General features: G+C 43.3%; 1 protein-coding gene across 3 annotated transcripts in view; it reads right to left on the reverse strand.

Annotated features, from left to right (window-relative positions):
- Positions 1–3,394, reverse strand: part of frem1b (Fras1 related extracellular matrix 1b) — a 42,004-nt gene extending 38,610 nt beyond the window's left edge. For 2 of the 3 annotated variants that reach the window (XM_041040371.1, XM_041040369.1), the window contains exon 1: positions 552–669. The gene's annotated coding sequence lies outside the window, so the exon portion shown is untranslated. Of the gene's footprint in view, positions 1–551; positions 670–3,280 lie in introns of those variants that run through there. The other variant, XM_041040370.1, reaches the window with a different exon arrangement.
- Between the last annotated feature and the right edge of the window lie 21,416 nt (positions 3,395–24,810).

Genomic DNA, 24,810 nt, shown 5'->3' on the forward strand with positions numbered 1-24,810 from the left:
GTAAAAACTTTAAAGGTTTATTTTATGGCGGACAATTTCAATCATTTCAGCAACAGTTCTGAGAAATCATAGTTTATCTGTCATTTTGATGCTACATGCTACGATAGCCACGAGCGTCGGACACCATTGTCATGGAGAAGAGGCCAGTTGGAGGTGCAAACCCAAAAACTAAAACTGAACTGATTGAAGTTGCAGATAGTTTTTCCAGTGGCCTAGAGCAGCTCTCAGCATGTCATCATCTTCAAATCAATGTCTTCATGGAGGTACTTTCTGACAACAAGTTAATTGATTAATTGTTGCAGTTCGGCCTTAAATTCTTTTTTTTTTTCAGGATTCTGTGTTCCCCAGAGTATGAATATGTCTGCCTCCAAAAGAAGTGCTGGCATGGCTGAACACTCTTAGTCTTGTTCAAATTTTACATAGAAAAGGAAAGTTTTAGCTCAGTTTTATTTTCTTGTTAGAGTCTCCAGACAGATAACAGAAGAAAAATACCTCCGCTTCAAATTTCACTCCCCTGCCATTTCTCTATGAGGAATTTATTCGACTCTCACCTGGACATCCTGTGGACCGCTGCCTTGCCTCTGCAGAAATGACTGAATGTTGGACGGGACTGGACTCAGACCTGAAGCAGGACGCCTGTTAAATGATCCACCAGCTGCTGCAATGGCTGGAAGTGACTCACTGCTGCTGAATGGGAAACACATACTGCAGCTCTGAGGCGAACTGACACAGCTCTGAATGAAAAATGATAATTAACTTCAGATCTGACCACAGTCGGACCCACGCAGGCCTTTGAACACTGACGCTGATGGTTTCTGGACTCGGGGCTGTCTTTAGCTTTTAACTGTGCCCAGACTTAAAGAGTTTTAACTGGATTATTTTCATTCCAAACATACCAAGTATTTCCATGAATTAAACAGTGAAGCAACTCAAGACACTAAAACTGTCCACCAAAACACAGAATACTAATAACAGTGCTAATACAGCTCCTACTACAGTTAACAGTTACATATTCAACTGAAGCTACAACAACTGCTCATGCTGCTGCTGCTACTCTCAGAGGTACTGAGCTCACCAGCAGCAAACAAACATGGATTTAACCATTTCATGCATAGTGGTGACTACAGTGGACAGATATTCAAAAGCCGTTCTCTTGTATATGCATGGGCTTTATTGTTATATAGTTTCATATCAACCAACACAATGGATGCTTGTGCACCAAAGCAAAAAATGCCAACAGATGCCATGATGCTGCATGCACACGAAAAACAAGTACGTCTGCATGCAGTGCCCTGGATGCTTTGCATATTGCCATACAAGATGGATGGGAAGTGGAGATGAGCAGGACATGATTATGTGAGAGAACGATAGCAAATCAGAGGGGAGAAAGAACATTTGTACACCCCGCAGACAAATGTTGTGAGAAAACTTCAGATTAGCAGCATTAAAAGTGTTTTTACAGTTTTCACACAGAATGGACGTTTGTGAGGTGGGGAATCCTCCCCTACTCTAGGTGGAGCTGCTGAGTGCAGCCTTGAGCCAGTCCCTCCTAACTCCTCCTAATCAGGAACAAGTTATATAAGACACCTGTGATGTTTTGTCTCTCTTTGCCTCCTTCTCTGTCCCTGCTGTGGCTGTCCAGGTGCTGCATTGCTTGTGAGGGGTTTGATAATAGTTTTTATCATCCTGTGGTTCACCTGCATTATTGCTGTTTTGCCCCTTCGTTTGCCCCTTAGTCGTCTTTAGTTGCCCCTTTGTTTGCCCCTTAGTTCACCCCTTAGTTTGCCTTTGTTGGACCTTAGTTTAACCTTTGTCTACTTGTTTAGATTTATCTTTTACATTTAGTTTTGGCTGGTAGATTTAGTTTGACCTTTTGTTTTTGACTTTTGCCTTGAGTTTAGGCTTCAGTTCCTTTAGTTATTTTCTTATTGATTTCTTTTGTTTGAATTTGCTCCTGGCCAACTGGGTTATTTTGTATTTTTGCTTGGCTGATTATTGTTTATTGGGTTATATTTGCTTTACCATCATTGTTCATTTGCTTGTGACTTAATTTTTTTTGAGATTCTTTTCTTTCTAGGTGGAGTGCAACTGTGGAGAGGTTAGGCACATGTGGTGAGGGCCCTTCACTGGATTGCATGTGCGTTAATACACAGGGACACTGTAGACTGCACCATTTGCTGTGAGGTTGCCATGAGTTTGATTTGCTGCACCAAGGGTGAGTAGTGGTAGCACTCCTGGCACTCCTTTGTGTAGTCTGCCTCTCTGCATGTGGCCTCTGCCTAGTGTTTTTAACTTGAATTTTAAAATATTAAATATATTGTTTTCAGTATATAAAATATAATAAAATGCATTTTAACTATTTCATTCAGTTGCCGGTATTCTTTTTACCTTTCCTTCTTTCTTTTTCAGCAGTTCTCATCAGTTCCAGTCTTTTTGGGGTTTTTTTTTGTGATTATTAAATACATTTATAAATCTTTTAACTCATGTCTCTGCCTCAGTAATGTACCTGTGTGCCTTGTACAATTACTAAGAAGTTTATGCTAGGAATTTCCTGGGGTGCGAGTCCCAGGTGGTGTTGTCTGTGATTTCAATCCTCCCCTTAGTGCCCCTCGCCACAAGTGTTAGCTGTAAGTTTATCTGTACTTACGTACGTACATGTATGCAGCGAGCTGAAGCAGGTATCAGCTGCAGACCTGCAGGAGCTAAACTCTGCAACAAAACTATTTCTCATTAGTTTAACTATTCATGGGTTTAACTTTGTACGTAAGTTTGTCTATCTATACTCATACTTTTATACCCTATGGAAATTTTAACTGTCCATACTGTGAGTCTAAATATTTAATTATGAGCTGAGATGTTCACACAGTGAGTTTATCTGTGTATACAGTGCGTTCAGATGCAGGTTTGCAGTGGTCCTGTGTTGCAGTGCAGCAGGTAGCAGCTGCAGACCTGCAGGAGCTAAACACTCTGCAACAAAACACTGCAGAGAAAGTTTCCACTGAACTCCTGCTGCTCTAATCCTCCGCCTATAAAACTTAAGAGACACACTTCCATGAATGTGTGTTTACAAGCGTGTGCATGTTTTAAATTAGGAAGAAACCAAAAAGACAGAAGAATGGGGAAAATGAAAGGAAAGAAATTCCCTCATTTTCCTCCAGTCTGTTTTTTTTCTGTTCGAGGCCTGATGGAAGTGTGTGTGTTGGCACAAGAGAGCAACAACCAAGTGTGTGTGTGTGTGTGTGTGTGTGTGTGAAAGTGTGTGAAGTTGTTTGGCACCTACCTCCAGTTGTTGGAGCTTCTATGTTCTTCTCTGTCTTCTTCAGTTTCTGCTCACGCTCAGAGGAAGAGGAATGCTGTCACACACTTCACACTCGCTGTTTGCCACCACCCCCCATTCAACAGCTCGCCCTCACCCCAAGACGTCTGGCATCCAACAACATAGAGAGAGAGAGAGAGAGAGAGAGGGGTAAAGAGAGGGAGTAAAGTGTTAGACAGGGAGAACAAAGGGCGAGCGAGTTTCCTCGACTGGATGAGTCCTAAAGCCAAAACCAGGGAAAGAGAGAGAGGGAGGAAGAGAGAGAGCAGACAGGAAATGTGTGCTGGGGTTTCCAGGACTTTTATTTTTACAGCCCCCCGTCTCTCTGCCCCTTTATTTCTCTCTCTCTCTCTCTCTCTCTCTCTGAAACAGCTACAGATAAAAATCCACCTTTTACTTGTTTTTTCGTCTTTACACATCAAAGGGCTGTACCTGTGATTTACAGGTTTCTGTGTTGTAGTCCTGCAGTGTTCTGACTGCACACATAAAGACAAACACATGGACTGTGGGATGGTGACAGATTTTCTGGTGCATGGCAACCTGGATAGATGGTTAGATGTCACATATTTTTGTTTGTTGGATCGGATGGTTAAGATTAGGGAACGATCCAGTTGTGGTAAATAAACTTAAGAAAACAAGAAAATACACAGTTACTGTTAATGAAAAGGCAAATGGTGATTGTAAGTCACAACAGGACACATGTCACCTCTCACCCTACCGGACAGAAACAAGTTTTTTCCCCTGTAATTTGGATGAACTTACCCTTTAAATAAACATTTAAAGCTTCTTTATCCAGAGCCAGATATTTCAGGTTGTGGTCCTGTACAGAGGTGCGTCCAGGATGTGTTTAGCCTAGCTGAACACAAAGACCAGAGAGAGGGGGAAGATGCTCTATCAAAAGAAAAAAAAATACGCTGTCCAACAACTAACTTTATAATCCTCTGGCGAAATTCACTGAATTAAACAAGGAAGCCTTCATTTTTGCCACGGTGCTGTTGTTGGTCCAAAACGATCCTTACAGTCTGTTGCCCTCATTAAGTTCCTGCAGACACACAAACCCAGGTCTCCCCCCACAGAGCTGCTGTTCACAGCTGAGTGAAAGCAGTAGAGCAGAGCTGACCTGTTCACCTTTCTTAACCAACCAACACACACACACACACGTATATTTTTGTGAAGACCCTCATTGACATAATGCATTCCCTAGCCCCTTACCCTAACCTAACCTTCATTATCTCAACCGAATGCCTAACCCTAACATAACCCTGATTCTAACCTGAAAAATGGGTCCTCACAAAGATAGATGTACAGACACAGACACACACAGTGGATTGCTTCTGCAGGTGATGTAGGGGCAAAAAAAAAAAGCAGTTTAATGGAAGTACCACCAGTACGAGAAAAACGTTTTCCCGATTCTTGAGATTCAACAGTCTCTGATACCAACAACAGAAAAGTGCTTCACAGCATTAAGCTTGGGACAAAGCTGAGCTCCATCTGAAACCTGCAAACACTGGACACATTAAAAATGGAAAAATTTGTGTCCATGTAGACAAATCTGTGGACTCCCATCTCGTGTCTTCACTGGGCTGTGTCTTGATGACGGCAAAAAAGCTGGAAACATGATGAATGAAGTGTGCTGTAGTGGGGAGGAGCTGTTTAACGGATAACACGATAACATGACGTTAGTTAAATTTATCTAAAATGGAAAAGGTCTTTGGTAAATTGTAGATTTTTATATTTCTCGTGAATTTTGTTCTGATGGTAGCTCTAGAGGAAAGGTCAGAGGTCATGAAGATCATTGTCCACACACAGTTTCCAGGGAATGTGACCAGTCGTTGTGAGATGTGGGCAGATCAACATGAGGCTAAAGTTCGGTAAGAATTTCTTCCTTTCTGTTCTTGCTGCTACTACTGTTGTTTTCAGCCTGAATCTCTTGCTGGTGTTTCAGATCAGGACTCAGAGTCTCCTCACAGTCTGAGCACTTGAACACATGTTTGTCAGAAAAGCACAGAGAGCAGCCCGGTCTGTGGAGGGTCTGATCTGATTGCTGGGAAAACCATCCAGGAGGAAGGAAATCTGTTTTCCCTCCCATCATTTCTCTTCTCTCTGTTGATTCACTTTGCTTATCAACCACTGAGGAAATGGTAAAGTTCTAACCTGAGTAATGATGGAGTAAGAAGCGTGGCACTAAAACTCTAATATTAAAATGACAGAAATAAACGTGTCTCTCCCAGCTGATTGGCTGAGGCCAGGGAGCCGTCAGTCTTGATCCGGTCAACGCCGAGGACAATCGGGAATGTGTTGAGCCATGATGAACTCGGCTGTCGTCTTATTTTCTGCCTCGATCCAACTGTTGCCATCAGTTACGTCTCTGATCTCAACTGAACTGTGACTGATGACTAATGGATGATCGATGTACAAACCTCAGCAGTGATCCACTTCACAGTCTCACATACAGTTTCATTTTACTCCTATACTCTATACACTAATATTATTCATACACCTGAAAATCACAAATCATGTATTTGTTTTAAAGGCCTTAATAATCTGCATAGAACAATATTATCATTGTGCCAGTCTTATGCTTCAGGGAACATTGAATATGAATATGAGTTTTCATTTCAACTTTGATTTTTACTTTGGCAGTGACTATGCATGTTTAATACCTGGAAATATTTAGTTATACATCATGTGCACACAAACTGAAAATAAAATTTCAATCTGATTGAATGGCTTCATTTTAATATTTGCATCCATTAACTTCACCAGTTTTAAACTGTTTTGCTTTATTACAGCTTGGAACGTTTCCTAATTTTATGAAAGCTTTACAGTTTTTATCTATTAATTCTGTGACAGTCACACACAAACACGTGTTTCATACTTGAAAGGACTGGAAACAGCTTCAGTGTGACTTTGAACATGAAAATAGTTTTGTAGGGATTATTAAAAAATGTTGAACTCATAAAAAGAAAGAAAAGAAAAGGTTTTTTGATTTTTAAATCCACATTTCCCAGCTGTGACCTCGGCAGTAAGAGGCCAGATCAAGAAAGTTGTGCAGAAGTTGAAGCGTGTCTGTCAGACTGGATTTAGGTTTATTTGGAGGCTTCAGTGCCAGAAACGTCGCTGCAGCTCTGACTGACTTCCAGTCAGCCATCCGGCGCTCTCTGATCACTTCTGACTGCTACCCTTTGCGTGGTGGCTTTAGACTTTGCCATGGCGTTTGGCCTCACGCCCACCTCCTCGGCCCTGAGGCCCCTGTCAGCCTGACGCCGTGACTCCTCCACTGCCTGAAATTAATTTCCCTTCCTCACTGACCCATAATTAAATCCTGGAACAGTCCGTACTGACGAGTGGAGGCAGGAAAGAAACAAGAAGAAGAATTCTGCTTTCGACTGAGTTACTTTGTCGGCCATGAACTTGGTGAACAGTTTGTCCTCGTGATCACGTAGTGATGGATTCTCTGGGTGTTGAATCTGCAGAGGTGGAGCTGTGTGTGTCGGAGGGAACAGGACTGCAGGCCTTCCTGCGGCTGACACCTTCTAACTGCTCTGTTGGCCGGGAAAGTGAGCTCTGCTTTGAAAGACAGTTTTCTGGAGTTCAGTAATTATCAGGTAAGCAGCCGACACCCCTCCAGTCGGAGCTGAGGGTTTCTGCAGAGCCACAAATAAAGTGAGAGATTAAAGCAGCTCGGGTTTGGAGCCGTCGACTGAAGCCTTGCCACCGGCGGCATGTTGGCAAGAGAATCGGTGCGGGCTGCTGCCAGCTTCGTGGCAACGGTTCAGCTTGGTAGCACCGGCCCATGAAGAGCTGGAGCTGAGTCCACAGGCGGCGTCCTCCTTCCCGGGGAGAGGAACTGAGAGAGGAGGACGTCTTTATTAAGAGATTCACAGTGAAACGCTGAATATTCCTCCATCATTACTGCCTGCTCAGTGTCTGTGTGGTCCATATGTCACTGAATGTGAAACACTGGGAGGAAACGGCAACAATAACTCTGAGTGTTTCACATTATTATCACACATGCAAAGTGCAGGTTTCCACTTCCTGTGTATAGAAAAACAAAAAACAGGTTTCGTCACGTTCACACGTTCATGGTCGGGTGTGTGTGTGAAGTATCCTGACTAACTGCATCATCACCTGTCTTATAATGTGGCACATGCCCAGGATCGGCCCTGGTGGCTCAGTGATGCAACAACACAACACAACTAATAAACACACAGAAAAAAGAGGAATAGGGTGTGTGTGTGTAGAAAAACACTGACTGTGTCTTAGTGGTGGTGTGTGTCTATTGTAGTGTCATACAATAGTGTTGTGCAGAGCTTGATCTTCTCTGAGGCCCATTAGTCCCATTATAGAGTCACACTGGTGACCAGTGGAGGTTGAGAGTCACACTGGGAACCTGTCAGCTTTAATATGTCAGAACCACTGACTGACTGATAAGACACACACATATACACACAGATAAACACACACATACACTGGCCTGAAGCCTAGCCGGCAGTATCAGGTGAGGCCGGACTCAAGGAGAAAACAGACGACTGGATGAACGAGAAGATGAAGAGAGGGAAGAAAGAAGGGGAGGAGGAGGTGGTGTGTGTGTGGGGGGGTATCACCTCCTGAGGAAGATGGGGGGAAGCTGAGGGGGGAGTTTGGAGGGGGTCTGACCTTCCCTGGCAGCGATGAGTAGGGAGGAGCTCATCCTCAGATTATGCAAATGAGGCGTCGTTTTGATGCAAAACAAACCGGACAAACCGCCCGCTAATGTTTCTCCAGTCGTGAAAGGGCGAGACTCCCTGGGAGAAATACCAGGAGAGGGAGGGTGAGAGAGGCTGAAGGAAGGAGCAGGGGAATCTGGGTAATGAGTAGGGCTGGGCGGGCGGCTCCCCCAGCGTTATACATTATCATATTTCCACGTAATTAGTTGGTTTTTCCACATGAAATGAGGAAGCGGCTCGACGGTGCATTCAGTGCCGCGAGGACAAACGGCCTCTCCTCCTCCTCTATTACTGACTCATGACCTTTGACCTTTTATCCCTCATCATCGACTCACCAACTTCATCCGCACACAACCCCTTCATCAGCCTGTAAACAATGATGAAGTCAGTGGATCTGATTAATATATGAATGGGGGCCGTTAGCGAGAGACAGTGAATGAACAGGAGCCTCTGGGGGGCCCTTGGCAGTCGGCTTTCAATATCACCAACATGTACAGAGGCCACATGGCAACATAACCTGGGCACACAACCAAACGCACACGATATTAAATTGGTTTTGGGTTGTAGCTGCAGGCCTGTGATACCTGCTGATACCATCTGAGAGGCCAAAGCTCTGAATCTGATCTGACTGAAGGGCTCCTGCTTCAGAGTCATTACATTTCCACTGGACAAAACTACGAAGTGAAGTAATCAGAGAGAAAACATGCCTCAACCTGCTGTGACACCCGAATGCATCGTTTCTGTCACCAAGGCTGAAAAAAACGCTCAGGATCTGATCTGATCATTTAACAGTGAATTCTCAGATAATCAGCATGAAAAAATCTGATCAGCAGATCCTCAGACCAAAGTTAATCTGTTCAGTGAACTTCATGGAAATGTTTCACAAACGTTTCAGGAAAACCTGCTGACAGACAGAGGTCAGAGCTGTCTGTCACACAGCTGCACAGATGTTTTAAATTCTGGACTTTGAATTTACGGCCTGCTGCCATCTTTACGTCTTCAGACTCTGTGTCAGCTGTGAACTGATGTTATTGCTATGTAAAATGTCTCATATACGATTTTTTAAAACATTACTTACATCATTTTCCAACTCCTCCATCAGTTTGAGATTCATTTCCTTTGTCATTGGTTTCAGCCTCATCTATGAAAATCAACCTGTAAAGACCGAATCATCACAGCCTGCTTCACTCAGTCAAACTTTTTGCCATGTGGTCGAAGCTTTTAGCCAGGTGTGCTTTTGAACACTCTTATGAAGACATGAAGACACTTGAAAATTTCAAGTAAGCATCTGAGAAGCAGTGCTTTGTGCTACATTTTGTTTTTTCTCACTTTGGTTCAGCTGTGCACTGTTTCTCAGGATAGATTCACTGAGGTCCAAGAAATGAATCAAACTGCTCACAAAGAGTCAAGCAGGATTATTTTAGGCTTCTGTTAGCCTGATAACAGCATGTTAACCTGAATTAGTTAAGCCACCTTTGAAGAACAGGGCCCTGTATATGATTTATTTTGTAGAAGAAAATATAATCATCCTAAAAAAAAAAGATACTGTGACTAAATTGCTCTCTTGCAGCACCTGCGTATTTGAGGACCAACTTAAAAAGGAGAAGATGCAGCGTTTATCCTCTGACTGAATTTGAATTTTGTGCTGTCAAACAGCAGCTGTCCTCTCTCTTCAACGTGTGTCACCTCCTCAGAATCATTTATTTATCCATCTTTTGTGAGCGTCAGTGCCGCCTCACCACAAACTCCTCTAAACTCTTCTGACGTGACATCTCCGTACTCCCCCGGGGGTCCTGCTGAAACCACGCCATCATGTGTGTTGGAGGTGGCAGGCTGACCCAGCCCGGCCCGATGGAGGGATAGATGGATGGATGAATGGGTGGATGGATGGATGGATGGATGGAGGGATGGGCCGGAGGCCACAGGCCAGGCGAGGTGGAGCGGCGGTGGGCTGGATGGCGTGTACCCCATGGAGCGCGCTCAGTGAAGCAGCAGGCGAGCAGTAGCTTCAGATTAGCCCGCTGAGGCTGGAGAGGAGTTGGCTGCAGTCCGGAGTTCATGCATCATCAGCCAGAATCCTGTCCTGTCCTGCTGGGAGTGTGTGTGTGTGTGTGTTTTCTATCTTTGGAACCCAGCCCTCGTCCACAGTGTTTCTGCTTTGAACAGGAAGCCATCTTTCTCTATCCACACGCCTGATTTCTGACTTTTATTAGACCAGTCGGTGTCATCCACCTCTGATCTGATGATGCAGTCTGATTGATCACATATTGATTGAATATTAGACCAGTGGCTCAGGTCGACCTGAGCCACTGGTTGACAGAGGGAAGCCCTGGGCCTCAGCTGATGCTGAAAGAGATATTTGGATCAGGTTGTCTTCAAACCTAAACAACAAAATCAACGAGTCTTGTCATGTCGTCTAAAAAGTGTTGTCTAAACACCACTCAACAGGAAACACAGGATTTTGGTGAGTTGTGTTCACTGTCAGTGGTTTTTCCCACCAAGAGGTTGTTGATGTTATGGTTGTGCACAGACCTTGGAGGCATTTGGTTTGGGTGGATGTTTGGATGTTAAAGAGTTTGACACCAGAGACTGAGGTTCACCTGTTGTTGGGTTTAGGTAATAAACTTCCACTGTCTCCAGGTGTGGACATAGTACACCCCAGTCTCCCACCCAGCTGTCAGAGGTTTTGTTGCTTTGTGGGTAATGTAGTGTGTTTTGTGAGTTTGCTTTTAAGGTTTGGGAAAGATGGTGGTTGACAGATGGTCATTAAGAAAATACCTCCACCAAGACACACACACTCCCAATTGGTTCAATCACAAGAAGCTGTCATAGTCTGTAAATTTATGTCAAGTGTCTGGTGTCTATATTGTCTTGTGGGTTCTTGTTTTAGTTTGAAATCATTGCCCTAGTGTATCTTGTCTTGTTATACTTCCTGTCTTTGTCTTGTTTCCCGCCGTTGTAATTGCCTTCCCTGCCCTAATTGTTTCCACCTGTTTCCCCTTACCTGTTGTGTGTATATATAGTCTGCATTTCCCCTTGTCCTGTGCCAGTTAGTCTTGTCGTGTTGTCAGTGAACCAGCCCTTGTCCATGTTTACCTTGCCCTCGTCAAGTCAGGCTGTGTATTTTTGTTGTTATTTTATCAAAGTCTTAACTACTGTTCTCGTTGTTAGATTTTCTTTGTTACTTTGTTTAGCACGTTTGCCTTTTGTCCTCAAAGGAGTGATTTTTCATTTCCTGTTCTTACATTGACCCCTTGCCTCTTAGAGTGATTTTCAGTTGTTACTTTCTGAATAAAAACTGTTTTCTTTGTACTTTGTCGCTGAGTCATGCATTTGGGTTCAAGTCCCAGCTCAGTCATGACAGAAGCCTAATGTTATGACCTTTACCTGATGTTAGTACCTTATCAGTCAGTGAAGTGAATGTTCTTACTAAATGATGTTTGCAGACTTTACAAAGAAAAGGAAGGATGATGGAGGGAACAGAGAAATGAATTCATTCTCCTGCTGTCCAGCACTAAGCCTGTGTTTTCATACTGCAGCTGTTTGACAAATCAGTGCTTGGATCAGTGTTTCCATGTCACATGTGCACATTTGGTGGCCACGTTCAAGGCTCTGGTTACAGACAAGTGAGAGTTTTTCAAGAAGGTAACAGACAAAACAAAACTTCCAGGACCTCCAAAACAGAGAAGATGCATTTCAGATTCCTTTGTGTTAGGAAAGCAGAGAATTATCTTCCACTGTGCAGAAACTGACTTTATGTTGAAGCAGCTCCAACATTTTCAGAATCAACCAACAATGTTTCCAAAACCTCTGTTTGCTGGGTGTTAAATATGCTTAGTTTAACATGTTCGACTGAAACAGAGAAGAAGAGATGAGCTTTCACATTCATCCAGCTGAGAGTGCACATGTCCTCAGAGAGGAGGAGGAGGAAGAGATGAAGGAGGTGGAGGAGGAGGCTGTTGGCTGGTGCAGGAGCAGGACGGGCAGCATGGCGAGGCTCCAGTCCGCTGGCCGGAGCCCAGTTGGTGCTTAATCACAGCGAGCGGTCAGCCTCCGCCTTTCACAGCCAGCTGACATCAGGACTGTGTGTGTGTGTGTGTGTGTGTGTGTGTGTGTGTGTGTGTGTGTGTGTGTGTGTGTGTGTGTGGTGTTGGGGGAGTTGGGGCATTCCCCATCCCCATCAACCCCCCCGCCCATCATCCACCCCTCACCTCCCATCTAGCATGTAGGTGTGTAATCTGCAGCCAGGAGGAGGCGGTGGGGTGGAGGATTATACAAGGCCTATGTAGATGTGTGTTTATTTATGTGTGTGTGTGTGTGTGTGTGTGTGTGTGTGTTGGAGGGTGGGGGGGTTGAGTGTGACCTGCCAACACCATGAGTGCATGCAGACGACGGTGGCAAGCCGAGCCAAGGCCGTAGCCGAGCTGCCAACCGTGCTGGGTGACCCGTCCGTCCACCACTTCTCCCCAGACGCTCTGCAGCCGCGAACAGCAGCACAGCGCCAGCGTGTGTGTGTGTGTGTGTGTGTGCGTGCGCGCGTGCGCGCGCGTGTGTGTGTGTGTGCGTGCAGGATCTTTAGGGTGTGAAAACGTCACATGATGACAGTTTGGCTGGTAAAACACAGCGGCTGCACAGCGTCACATTTACATCCCCAGTGATTCTGTGCTGTTACTGTGAAATCATCAGTGTGGCTCCATGTTGAGCACATTCAGGCTCATGACAGAAAAGAAAACTCAAACACGGGACGTTTACACGACTGGAAAAAACACTTCAAAGTACAATCATTTAGACACCTTGAAAAAGGTGACGAAACATTATCTGCAAAACATTTTCAGTCAATTTCACGTCTTTTCACCTTCCACAGATGTGTATTTGCCTTATTTTGTGGCACCAGGAGTGAATGTGCGTCTGTGCTCAGCCTGAATACACCTGGACACCCCAGAGAGACGTTACTGTCCAGCAGAGTAAGAGACTCATTTATCTTCGATTGTTGGTTTCAGTGTTTCAATGTTTGGAAACTGCTCAGATTTTGGACTGACTGAAAATCTGACCGTCCAACAGCCAGAGTGTTGATCAGCAGGTTAATCAGGTGTCGTGACCTCAGACTGATGCCAAATTATCTGATGGAAATTCATCCCCCCTTTCTAAATTTAGACAGGGGGGGTTCGCCAAGTTTAACCTACATACAAAAAACAAAAACAAAACAAAAGAAAACAAGTGCAGTGGGTCATCACAGTGACTCTACATTCACACCTGTAGTTAATTAAACCCAAAGATCCACAGAAACACAGCGTGAGCGTTTTGTTCATCAGGCAGTTCAGGGTTTCCTCATTCACTGTTCCCCTGCATGAGCCTCTGTCCACTCTGTGCCCTGATCATGAGTGTTAGCGTACAGAGTGTGTGTGTGTGTGTGTGGGGTGGTCACCTCGAGGCGTCTTGCAGCTGAATAAACCTCTGAATGTCAAACAGGAGGGACGACAGAGCTGTGGTGGTGTTTGTAATGGGAGCTGCTGCGTGCTGAGGTCAAACACGAGCACACAGGATTAAAACCAAAGCCCCGACTGTTTACTGCGCGTTCATTATGCAGAGCTGTCCACTATGTTCCAGCACATCACAGCAGAGGTTAAAGGAAATATCAGGACGTTTTCAGCTCACGTTCAAATCGCTCTCTGCTTCAATAAAGACACTGTTACACAGAGAAGACTTTCTTCCTTCAGTCTGCACAGGAGACTGTGTGCTCAGAGCAGTGAGGTGAACAGAGCCACTGTGTTTTCGGTGAATGTCGTGAGGCCGATCTGACGGAGACACTACCTCCTCCATCTACAGCTGTGCCGGGCTCTCCCTCTGCCTCACGCAGGTGGGGGAGCCTCCTCGCTCCCGGCAGCAAGGCCTTCTGGGTAGGAGGAGGTGTCCTCGCCCGGAGATGTTACTGCCCTGTCATCAGCCACCACCAGACGGATGTGACCACAGACGGCTTCGTGTCAGAGCTGCTGCAAAACAGGAGAGACGAACAGATGTGTGTGTGTGTGTGTGTGTGTGTGTGTGTGTGTGTGTGTGTGTGTGTGTATGTGTGTGTATGTGTGTCAAACAGCTCTTATGTTTTCAAGAAACAGATTTTACCTTTTCCTGTTGTCACACTGTAAATCTCAGCTGTGTTTAAGTGTAATGTTCAGTTTCACAGGCAGAATTTGATGTTAAATAAATAGAATTTATTCATGAATTAATTTTCCAGTGATTTTAAATTTGATGATGTGTGGAAGCTTCTTCTAATTGGTTTCTGTCACATTTGAATTCCTTTATGCCATAGGTTTAAATTCTTTCTCTCTGTCATGTTGTTACGTAGAATTCTTTAGTCTAATATATAACACATACTGTAAACTATATATTGTATTTTATAGATTATAGTAAACTGACGTTTATGTTTTTGAATTGAAAAATTGAAAATTACACAAAAAATGAATGTGAATGTGTCATTTCTAATAATTTAGTAAGTGTATATTTTTTTATTTATACTTGGTAATTTAGCTGAGCACATGTGGTCTTTTACAGCAGCAAACAAAGATCAAAAATATAAGAAACAGAATCAATGAATAAAGAGTGAATAAGCTGAGTGTAAGAAATCACAGGCAGATTACTGGTCTGAATTTACACACACATGAGTTTAGATTTTTAGGTGATATTGCAGATTATTCCATCATTATTATTATTATTATTATTATTATTATTCCAACAGAGAAAGCCCTGAAGCATCGACCAGTTACTGAGCTCAGACCCACAGCAATGAGGATGAGGTTTAACATGGAAATTTACCAGCAGGGTCTCTCCCTCTCTGGTCTCATGAGGACCTTAATTTAGAACATTTATTCATTTATTAATTTTTTTTCTAATCTAGACGCAGCTGTTGATCTGTAGAGGATTTTCTCTTTCTTTTTTTCCATTTTCTTTACATCAAACCATATCGTTCTTCCGAGGAAGCTGCTTGAGAAATTGTACGTAAATATTAGGTCCTTTTAAAGAAATGATGTAAAACTGTGGCACCCACCAAACAAAAGTGTTCAGAAGCATCAGCATTATCATTTCAGAGCATTTTAATCTGCTTTTCTACAGATCTGACTGATTTACAAACATCCAGCAATGAAACAGTTAATTGGTCAAATTCTGTAAAATGACTGTTGTATATTATTTACTCTGTTGGATAAAAGACATCACAGCTGAGCTCCCAGTTTCCTTTGGTTTAAAATGACAGAAAAGTTTTCCTGTGTCACTTTGCACCAGACGTGATGATGATGTTTCATATTAAAACCAGCAGTGATTTGATGTTAATGATTAGGCTCAGTTTCTTTCATCTGCTAATAAATCAGAGTTTACATCCTGTTGTGTTGTTCCTTTGTTTACATGTGTGCATGTCTTTAAAGTGACCAGCAGCAGGAGGAAGGAGGTTAGAACAGGAGCGATTACAGGAAGGAAAAAAAACTTTGATGTGTACATATGCAAATGAGTTTGGAAATGTCAAATTAGCATAGATTTGGGTCGACCCGAGCGGCGGCCTCCCTCGCAGCTACAGGCAGCCGGGACGGCTGACAGCTCGGCCTGCGTCCAGACGGCCTGCTTTACATATTAGAGTAGCCTCCCATCACCGCGGGTTACCACCAGCATCCCGTCGCCACGGAGACTGATGGAGACTGACAGGGCGGACGGCCTGACTGATGGACGGACGGATGGATGGATACCAGGCACAGAGAAAGAGAAAGAAAGAGAGAGGGAGGGGATTAGCTCTGGGCCTCGCTTGCCTACAGAGGAGAGTATAAAAACACTTGATTATGTTAATGTGGTTGTTAATTTAATCAATTACTGGTGGACTGTTCATCAGAAACACAGCAGCTTCATGACCCCGAGCCGAGCAGGGAGGTTCTTTGTTGTTTATTCTGAGGAGAAGTTCATCATTTAACCTTTAAACTCACATGAAACTTTGTCATTTTAAATTTCATTTATCATTTGGAATTAAAACCTCTCTTAAAGTTTGTTTAAATGAAAGAAGGCAACTCGTTCTGAGACTGATTCAGTGGAAGAAGACACAGAGTTAATGGAGAGATTTTATTCTGCATCACATCCAGTTATGACCTTTAAAAATATGGAAGCACAGAAACTGCACACAATTTAATTTCAATGCATTTTATGGAATTAACCTATTGAGCAGCTGCTATTTAGTTTTTCCCTATTTCTCTTCTATCTGCTGTTTTATTTTATTTGTAATGATGTATATTTTGATTTATTGTTGTTTGCCTTGTCAGCACATAAGATTTTTGTGTTCAAGCTCCATCACTGAAAATTCTGCATCTTATCAAGTTCTTTGTGTCTCTGTAGAGAAGCTGTTGAACTCCTGCTCCTGATGGTGGTTTAAGGTCTTTTTGACTTTTGGTTTTACTCTGATGTGAAAAGAGAATATTTTTGAGAGTTTTGTAGAAGTGAGTGTCAGCGTCATGTGGCTGCTCCTGAATAAATGACCGTAAATGGCTCGTTGCTGAGCAGTGCTGCTCCTCATTAATGTTGTTGTTGATTTTGTGGATTTGGTTTCAGTTAAAATTCTTTTTTACTGATTCATGATTTGTCTTCCATCTACCCATGTGTAGGTATTTTAATATGCTGCACTCAGATCATGTAGTGTTTTAAAAGGTGCTGATAGATTTGCTTCTAGGGTGAAATCTTTTATATGATTGTATCAGAAATTTTATTCATGATTTTATTTTTTATTTTAATTTTTTATTATTTTATTATTTTAACTAATTTCTGATTTTGTGGCACCTTTTTGTGTTTTGCTGTCTTGTGTTAATTGTGTGCTATTGCTTCTTGGCCAGGACAGTCTGGACAAGGTGAGTGAGGTTTTTTCTTCCACATTAAGGTCATGCAACTAAATTATGAATAAATGTTTGCACTGTGACAACTGATGTTTCTGAGATGATCAGATTTATGGAATAAAAAGAAAAATTGCAATTTTCTGAATGTTTTAGCTGCTGCATCAAACCACAAAGGGAAAAACTTGTATAAGTGTGTATGTGTGTGTGTGCGTGTGCATGTGAGTGTGTGTGTGTGTCCTGCACCATTATAGGCAGAGCTCCCCCTGCTGGTGGAGCCTTAGATAACAATGAAAATCCTCTGAATAGCCAGGGACCACGGCCACTGCTCCAACATGAAACACACACACACACACATACACTGTTTAACATGCATGACTGATGTCGGAGCCTCGCTTTCATTTGTTAGTTAAATTTTATACAAATCCAGCCACGTTCATTGTTTACACTCAGCGATTATTAACCATCAGTTGATCCTGGTTTCATGGTCTCTGGTGGATTTAGGTCACAGATCAGCCCGAGGCGCTTTAATCTGGACCCTAAAAAAAAACCCACAAACAACTGCTGGACGAATGTGAAATCATTTTGGAGGTACGCTGAATAAACTGTCATGAGACACAGCAGCTCAGCTCTGCAGAAACATGTGAAACAGACAGAGGCAGGTCTGAGATCAGCTCATGCTGCTGCAGGCTGGTAAACACACACAGATCCACAATCATACATGAATACATGTTATTACAATCATAACTATATTACAATGCAAAGGACTGCAATGGACAGGTTTGTGGCTCGGAGAAGTTCAAATAATCCTGAACTGCAAACGACTGAACCTGAACATTTGATTTAAAGTCTAAAAAGCAGAAACACAACAAAGATATAAGATCTAAAAATAATAAGAACAAACATATTTCACCAGCTCAGGCACACAAAAAAATAATGCTGGAAACAAACACAAAAAAGACAAAGACCAGATCCACTGAGATTCTATGTCTCCTAAGAATAATATTCAAACATAATGGCTTCACATCTTTGTCATAGCAAGTTAATGTTTATAATAAATGTCTCTGCAAAATCTTCACCTGACTCTTTATGAATTAATTAATCTTCTGGAGTTTCAGACAGCTTGATTCTAAGTGTTCTGACCTAAACCTCCATTTTTTCCAAACCTCAAAGTGTTTCTACATCTTCCAACAGGTGGAAGCAGAACCTGAATCCTGATCAAAGTCCTGAACTTTTGTTCCACCTCAGCACGACCTCTGCAGAACACAAATGTCAGAGTACAGACACTGAACCGATCAAGAATCAACTTGTATATAAAGGTAATTAGTCAGAGGCAGGAAGTGAAGTAATGAAAGTGATGTGTTTGACTCCAGAGGCTCGGTCATGATGCAGGTGACAGGTCACTAAAACTGTGAATGAATGAATGGGATTTCTGTCAGTCCATGTGACTTCTGTTTATAGCTCTTGATTGGTCGGTAATAAGGTGGCGTAAGCCCTAAACAGACCACAGGAGGAGACCGTAAAAACACTCTACAGCTGAGCCTTATCAAAGAACCCTCTGGGATTTTTATTTTCATTCACAAATCATTTTAATAATCACACACTAAATGGACAAAAGTTTGAGGACATGGCCATGGGCAGAAAAGTTCTTCCTCACCAAACTAGGAAAACCATTTCCTTATGGACGTGGGCCATAAACATCTGACAGGACTCAGATGATGATGACCATCGGAGGCTGAGAGCATCATAAGAACCTGTGGGAGGAGCCACAACCTCCATGTTCTGCTGAAGTTTTTATTGTTTATGAAGATTGTTTATAAAGTCTGTCATTTTATCATGAACACTGACGTCCTTTTTATGGGTCCCTGGATCTGATCTATAAAACAGATAAGAAGAAAAACTAAACTTGAATTAAAGTCTTCTCTGGTTGAAATGCTGTTAATGATGTTATGTTATTAGTTTCTGTGTGTTCTCCTGTTCACACTGGACATGAAATTATGAAATGAAATTATGTATCTGGACAGGAACGACACAAACACAGACTGTTGACACAAAGCTGGAAGAACACTAATTGGCTGAAACATCACAGTACATAATGTTGGAGCACTAAGATTTCGCTTCAGTGGAGCTAGAAAAGGATTTGTAACACACCAAAGGAAGGAGGAACCATGTCAGGTAAAGAGCCTGAAACATTTAAAACCAGAGCTGTGAGGTTTCACTCAGCCACAGAAACACTGTGAGGATCCAAACCTGCAGAGCTGACTGCTCTCACCTGAGGCCTCTTGACACACCGGCCCTTCAGAGAGCCAACACATCTATTATACATACATGAGGGGGGAGGGATGGGCGAGGGACGGGGGTCCAGATGTTGCCAGAGAGGCTGGTTGCTGTTGTCACTTGAATAGGCAACTCAGCTTAAACGGCCCAAAACACCTTTCATTTATTCATTCACCATTTTTTATTGATCTGCTGGTGAGGTGGATCGCATGTAAACACACACACACACTCACACACACACACACAAATCTGGAACATATGGACATGTATGGACAAATGAACACATGCATCTGAGTACAGAGACATTGCTGAAGTGAAAATCAGTTATAAGATGATGGATGGAAACGTTGTGCAGATACGTTCAGTATATTGAACCTACTGATTTGTGTGTTGAATGTTTGTGTGTTTCCCTCAGTTACACATGAATTTATTTTTGTGAGGTGATGAAGCCGCAAACATACGAGCAAAATTAAATCTACACAACACTTGTGTGAAGTGAAAGGATCTGAATGAAGCCACTGTGAAGGGATGAGTGCCAACCACACACAAAACCCTCCCCCCTGGACACGGGGCTGAGGGTCAGCCATCTTCCCAGCACCTCCCATTCACTCAGACCTGCTGGAGAACATCAGCAGTGACTGGGAACTGTCTGCAGGAGAAAGACTCTGTTCTCTGCTTTTATCTCACCATCACATTGTTCAGGTCCAGACTGAGACAGACTGAGGGTCTGACCCTGCAGCTGAGATGAGACTGTGACCTGCTGTCTGGACCCAAACCAGGCTCTGAAGACAAACACACAACAGGGGACAGAGCTGACACTTCTCTTCTGATGAAGTGATTTTAATGTGGCTGTGGACTGTTGATGATTCAGTGATGTGAAAAATCATGTGAAGCTTCTTGTCTTGGTTTGGTTTGAAGCAGTGGCTGTGAATTATGATATAAATTTTTGTTTTTGGGACACGTTGTGAGAGTGAGAATCTCATGTCTTTGTGTTTATCTGGAGTCAGGATGTGGTTAGCCTAGCATAGCATGGAGGAGGTTTATACTCACCTGTGTAAGACTCAGCTTCCTCACTGCTGATACAGTGAACAGCTGCTTCACTGGGCTCTTCTACAGGAACCTTGGTGGAGCTCCCAGTGCTCCCAGTGCATCTGTCCATTTGTCTCCTCTGCTGTGTGTGTGTGTGGTCAGCAGGGAGTCACGGCACTGATCGAAAAGAGTGACGTGACTGAGTGAGGCAGCAGGTAAATCAGTACAGTGGGGAAGTGCAATTCAGTGCATGACAGGGCTGCTGATTAATAAACAACAAACAAAATTTTTACCTTTTTTTTTCAAGATGAAACTAAATAAGAAGAAGAACCTTTTGAAAACAAATGAACCTTTGAAACTAAAACCAGTAAATGTTTTCATTAAGAGACAGAAGCTAAATTAAAATCTGGTGCCAAAATGAGGCTTGTGTCTCAGGAGGCAGCCAATGATCCTGTCCACTCACCGAATCATTCTGTGGTATAATGAATTAGATAATGCTGTTATCTGGTGAAAAGCCTGGAGGTTTATTTAAGTCTGAAGATGTTGAGTAAAAACAGTCAGCACCAACTATGATATGACTGCATCGTCTTCACAGTCCAAGCTGGACAGAAGCTTCTTTCTGTCTCTCCACAGCAGGAGGGGAAGGCACTAACGCTCGGCCACCACCATCATCATCGTTACTAATCCTTCAATAATTCACACTCATACCGCCATGGCCGGATCACTCTCACAACATGAGACACTATCCTGCCAACAGCTCGTCCCCCACCCCCACCCCCACCCCACCACGAGTCCAAGCCTGACTGAGTTTTGGCTCCGTCTGTGGTGGGGAGGAGGATCCTCTTTTGGGAACGCCGTCCAGCACGTTTCTTGCCCATCAATGGAAACATTTGGAAGCATGACCAAAGGCGTTGTCCTGGTCCAAGTGGTTCCCAGCAGGGGGCCACGGGGGCCCCTCAGGAGCCTCTGTAGTATCTCTGCTGCCCCGCTGCTACAGTGAGAACACAAACCACACAAGATGATGGTGATTAAAGAAAAAGAAGAACACATACGGCAAGTAAATAAAAAGTATAGAGCAGTGTGTCTCTAAGAGGACTCACCCCTCATCATGTGCCATGGTGGTCATGTTACTTTTTTAAGTTTAAACTGTTTCAGTTAAAAGATGCTGAAATATATTATTAAAAATAAACTTTTTGTGTATTTTTGGCCAACAGCAGCTCTGAGTTTCTGTCCACTAACTTATTTGGTGGAGATGAAATCAGAACTAAAAAAACAAAAAAAACTGAATGTTGTCCTGAGATTCATCAGGTGGACACATAAACTCCAAATGATGCCAAATGTGAGCAGCTGTTTTTACCCAGTACCAACTAACACCAGGGATCACCAGCATCAGCACCATGAATAAAAGCTTTTATTGTTAAGAGAGACAGATGTGTCCTGATTTATGAGGTGAATGTCACATTAACAGGTGACCTCTGAACATGTCTTATTATCATCAGGCATTTGTTTTTACTGATCTCTGTCAATAACTGAATCACATGTACATTTAAACACCTTCATCATGTGAAATCTCTGAACTGAAGAAGCAATCGCTGCTCACAGCTCTAAGCAGAGGCTTCATGTGGCCAGGATGTTATTCAAAATGTGATGGATCCAGTTTCATGGTAAGAGATGTGTTGAAGCTCGTATCTAACATCAATACTTAAAAAAAGACTTTGCACAGTTGGGCTGATGATCAATCGGTCGTTTCTACACCTGAGACAAATGAACTTTTGTGCCATGTGAAAATGGAACTTCTTTCTTCTTTCATGAGGTGTACTTCACTTCTTCAGCACCCCACCCCCGCAACGCCCTCCGACTCTGTGACGGCCCATGATGAACATTCAACTGTTGATTCCTTTTAGACTTTCAAGTCCCATCAGTGAGGCAGAGTGTGTGTGATGAGGATCAGTGTTAACAGGAGGAGGAGGGACGACTCTCCGCCCTAATAGAGCTGACTGTGCTGCTTTGACAGCGCTCGTTAATTATCTCATTTAAACACTTATTACCCAGCAGCTGTCAACTTATATGAGCAACAGGGGGCTGAAAGAACAAAGACTGCTGCTCCGGGTTTCTGTGAGCCACACAGGATCCCTGCACCCCCAGAGGCTGTGAGGCCAGAGCCGGGCGTCTGCAGACTGACAGGGACGCAGATTCAGTCTGAGCCGAGGTGATTCTGTGGAAATAAGCAGCTGGAAAATTTGACTGAAAGCTGAAACTTTGTGTTGAAACAGAAACACAAATATGAGACATCATGTGAAACCAGCCAGTTCACCCAGCAGGTCCCTGGTGGACTGTCTGCCTCCTTTGTCTGGTGCTACTCACACCTGTAGTGCAAAGCTGGAGCTTTTTAAAAGTTTTTCAGAGGCAGGCAGTTGAGAAGTCTGTGATGTGAAGGTCTGTGTTTGAGTTTCTGGGCGAGGACAGAAACATTACTGAATGGTTTCAGAAGCGTCAGCTGACAGTGTCTGATTGTGTTAGTTGGAATCTCACTGAACTCTATTTCTAACCACACGTCTGTCCTCATGCTGCTCGGGGACGGTTCTGTCACAGAGACGAAGGTCCTGGGAAACAAACTGAGCTGTTTAGAAGAGGACAAACCCAGGCTAATGACGGTAATTAAAAGCACTTATTAATGAGTGTCTGTTCTCTGGTGACACACTGGAAAGTCCCTGATGATATTAACTACTATTAATCTACTCTAATCAGTCCTGTCGCCTGGCAGGACAAACCCCCCCATCCCCATCCCCATCCTCTGAACGGGCCCCTCTGTCACAGCAGTTAGCATGGGGCGCTAATCACAGACCGCCTCCACACTGTGGTCCCCAGCGAGCAGGTGGTGCTAGTCACAGGCGATGACTGATGACTCTCACATGCACATTCAGCCCTGCAGGCAGGATTTCGCTGAGCCTCGCCGCCTTTAAGTGCTCAAATATGTCCAATTTACATCCAGTTTTACATTTTGGGAAACATTTGACCTGAAGCTGGGGGAAGATGGTAGCTCACATAAACCTGCAGGGCAGCCACCGATTTTAAAACAAGCACCCGTGGCTCTGTTCCAGATTCAATTTAAATATTTTAGAGCAGGTCCGCGTTGCCGCCCGCAGCCAGGAATTGTTTAACATTAACGCTCTACATATTTTCTGTTTCCTCTCAGCCATGTGAAGCTGAGCAGCATCACAGTTTGAGTTTAATGTAGTCGTTTTCATCAGAAACTGTTCATCTGAATTACAGTGATGAACAAAATGGAATGAGGTTATGAAAATATGTTCATATAAATATTTAAACCCTCTTGATTATCTCTAAAGATTCTAGTGTTTCAAAAAACAGATAATGTCATTCTAAAACACAGAACCTTGGTTTTATGATCAAAACATGCCCTTTAAATTTCCACTTACATTGGATCCACATGTGACAGTGTAATATGATTTTTGACTCTGTGTTCATCAACGTTCAGCTCTAACAGCCTCCACTCTTCTGCTTTGAGTCTTTCCTCCAGATGTTGAACCAGCTGCAGGAATCTGAGGTCCAGGTCTGATTCTGGTGATAAGGTCTGACTCCTGTTCATGTTCATGTTCAGTTCATCAGTTCATGGGCCTGAGGTCAGTCAAGTTCTCCCCACACCAGACTGGGAAAACCACTGGGAGAACACTGATTCCACTTCATCACTGGAACTCAGCGGGTCCAGACCAGAGTTCACAGACAGACCAGAAATACACCAGGGTTTGTGGACAGGCAACAGGTCTGGCTTCCAGGGAGCTTCCTGCAGAACCATGGAGAATCTATAGACAAGATTTTGATAGATTAGTAGCTAAAATTAGCAATACATATACTCTAATTATGTATTATTCAAATTATTAACTTGTACCATCAATATGCTCAATTTCAGTCCCTAAATATTAAAGAACATCTAATTCCATCACATGCTAAAGTCATAATCGTTATTTAATTAGAAGATGTTCTGTGATCGCTTACTCTGAATCACTCTGATTAACAGCTCCATCTTGATCTGGACTGAGACATGTGGGCCCCATAAACTCAGAATAATTCCTGATCAGGTGACTGCAGATGCCCCTCGTGGAGAAGGCCCCCTCATGTAGAAAATACTCAACCCAGTCACTGTGTAATTGGATCATATCAATACAGGTTCTACCACAGAAAGTTCACACTTTAGAAATGGATCTAAGTCAAGTGAAGTCAGACAGGCAGACCACAGATTGTTTGAAATATTGCAGACCATGGCTGAGGATTTTGTAAGTGTAGTGCTGTCAGGAACCGGAGGGATCTGGGAGAGAGCGATGAGTGTCTGATCGGTGGATTTCAGCCTTAGTTGAGCAATCCCAGCATCTGGCTGCTGTTTTGAAGAGTTCATAAAGGCACAAAAGGCCATCACACATCCCAGTGGAGACACACGTCCTGTCTGGTTGGTGAGTGCACAAGTACTGTCACACACATACTATACAGTGTGTATAGTAATTTAAACCTGTGTGTGATCACAAGAAACCAAGGATTTGCCTTTAAGACTGCTGAGAACTCTGGAGGCAAATCCCAGAATTCTAGTTTCTAGAATTCAGTTTCTAGTCAAAAT

The sequence above is a fragment of the Toxotes jaculatrix genome, chromosome 6 (assembly GCF_017976425.1).
Source record: "Toxotes jaculatrix isolate fToxJac2 chromosome 6, fToxJac2.pri, whole genome shotgun sequence".
Taxonomy (NCBI): domain Eukaryota; kingdom Metazoa; phylum Chordata; class Actinopteri; family Toxotidae; genus Toxotes; species Toxotes jaculatrix.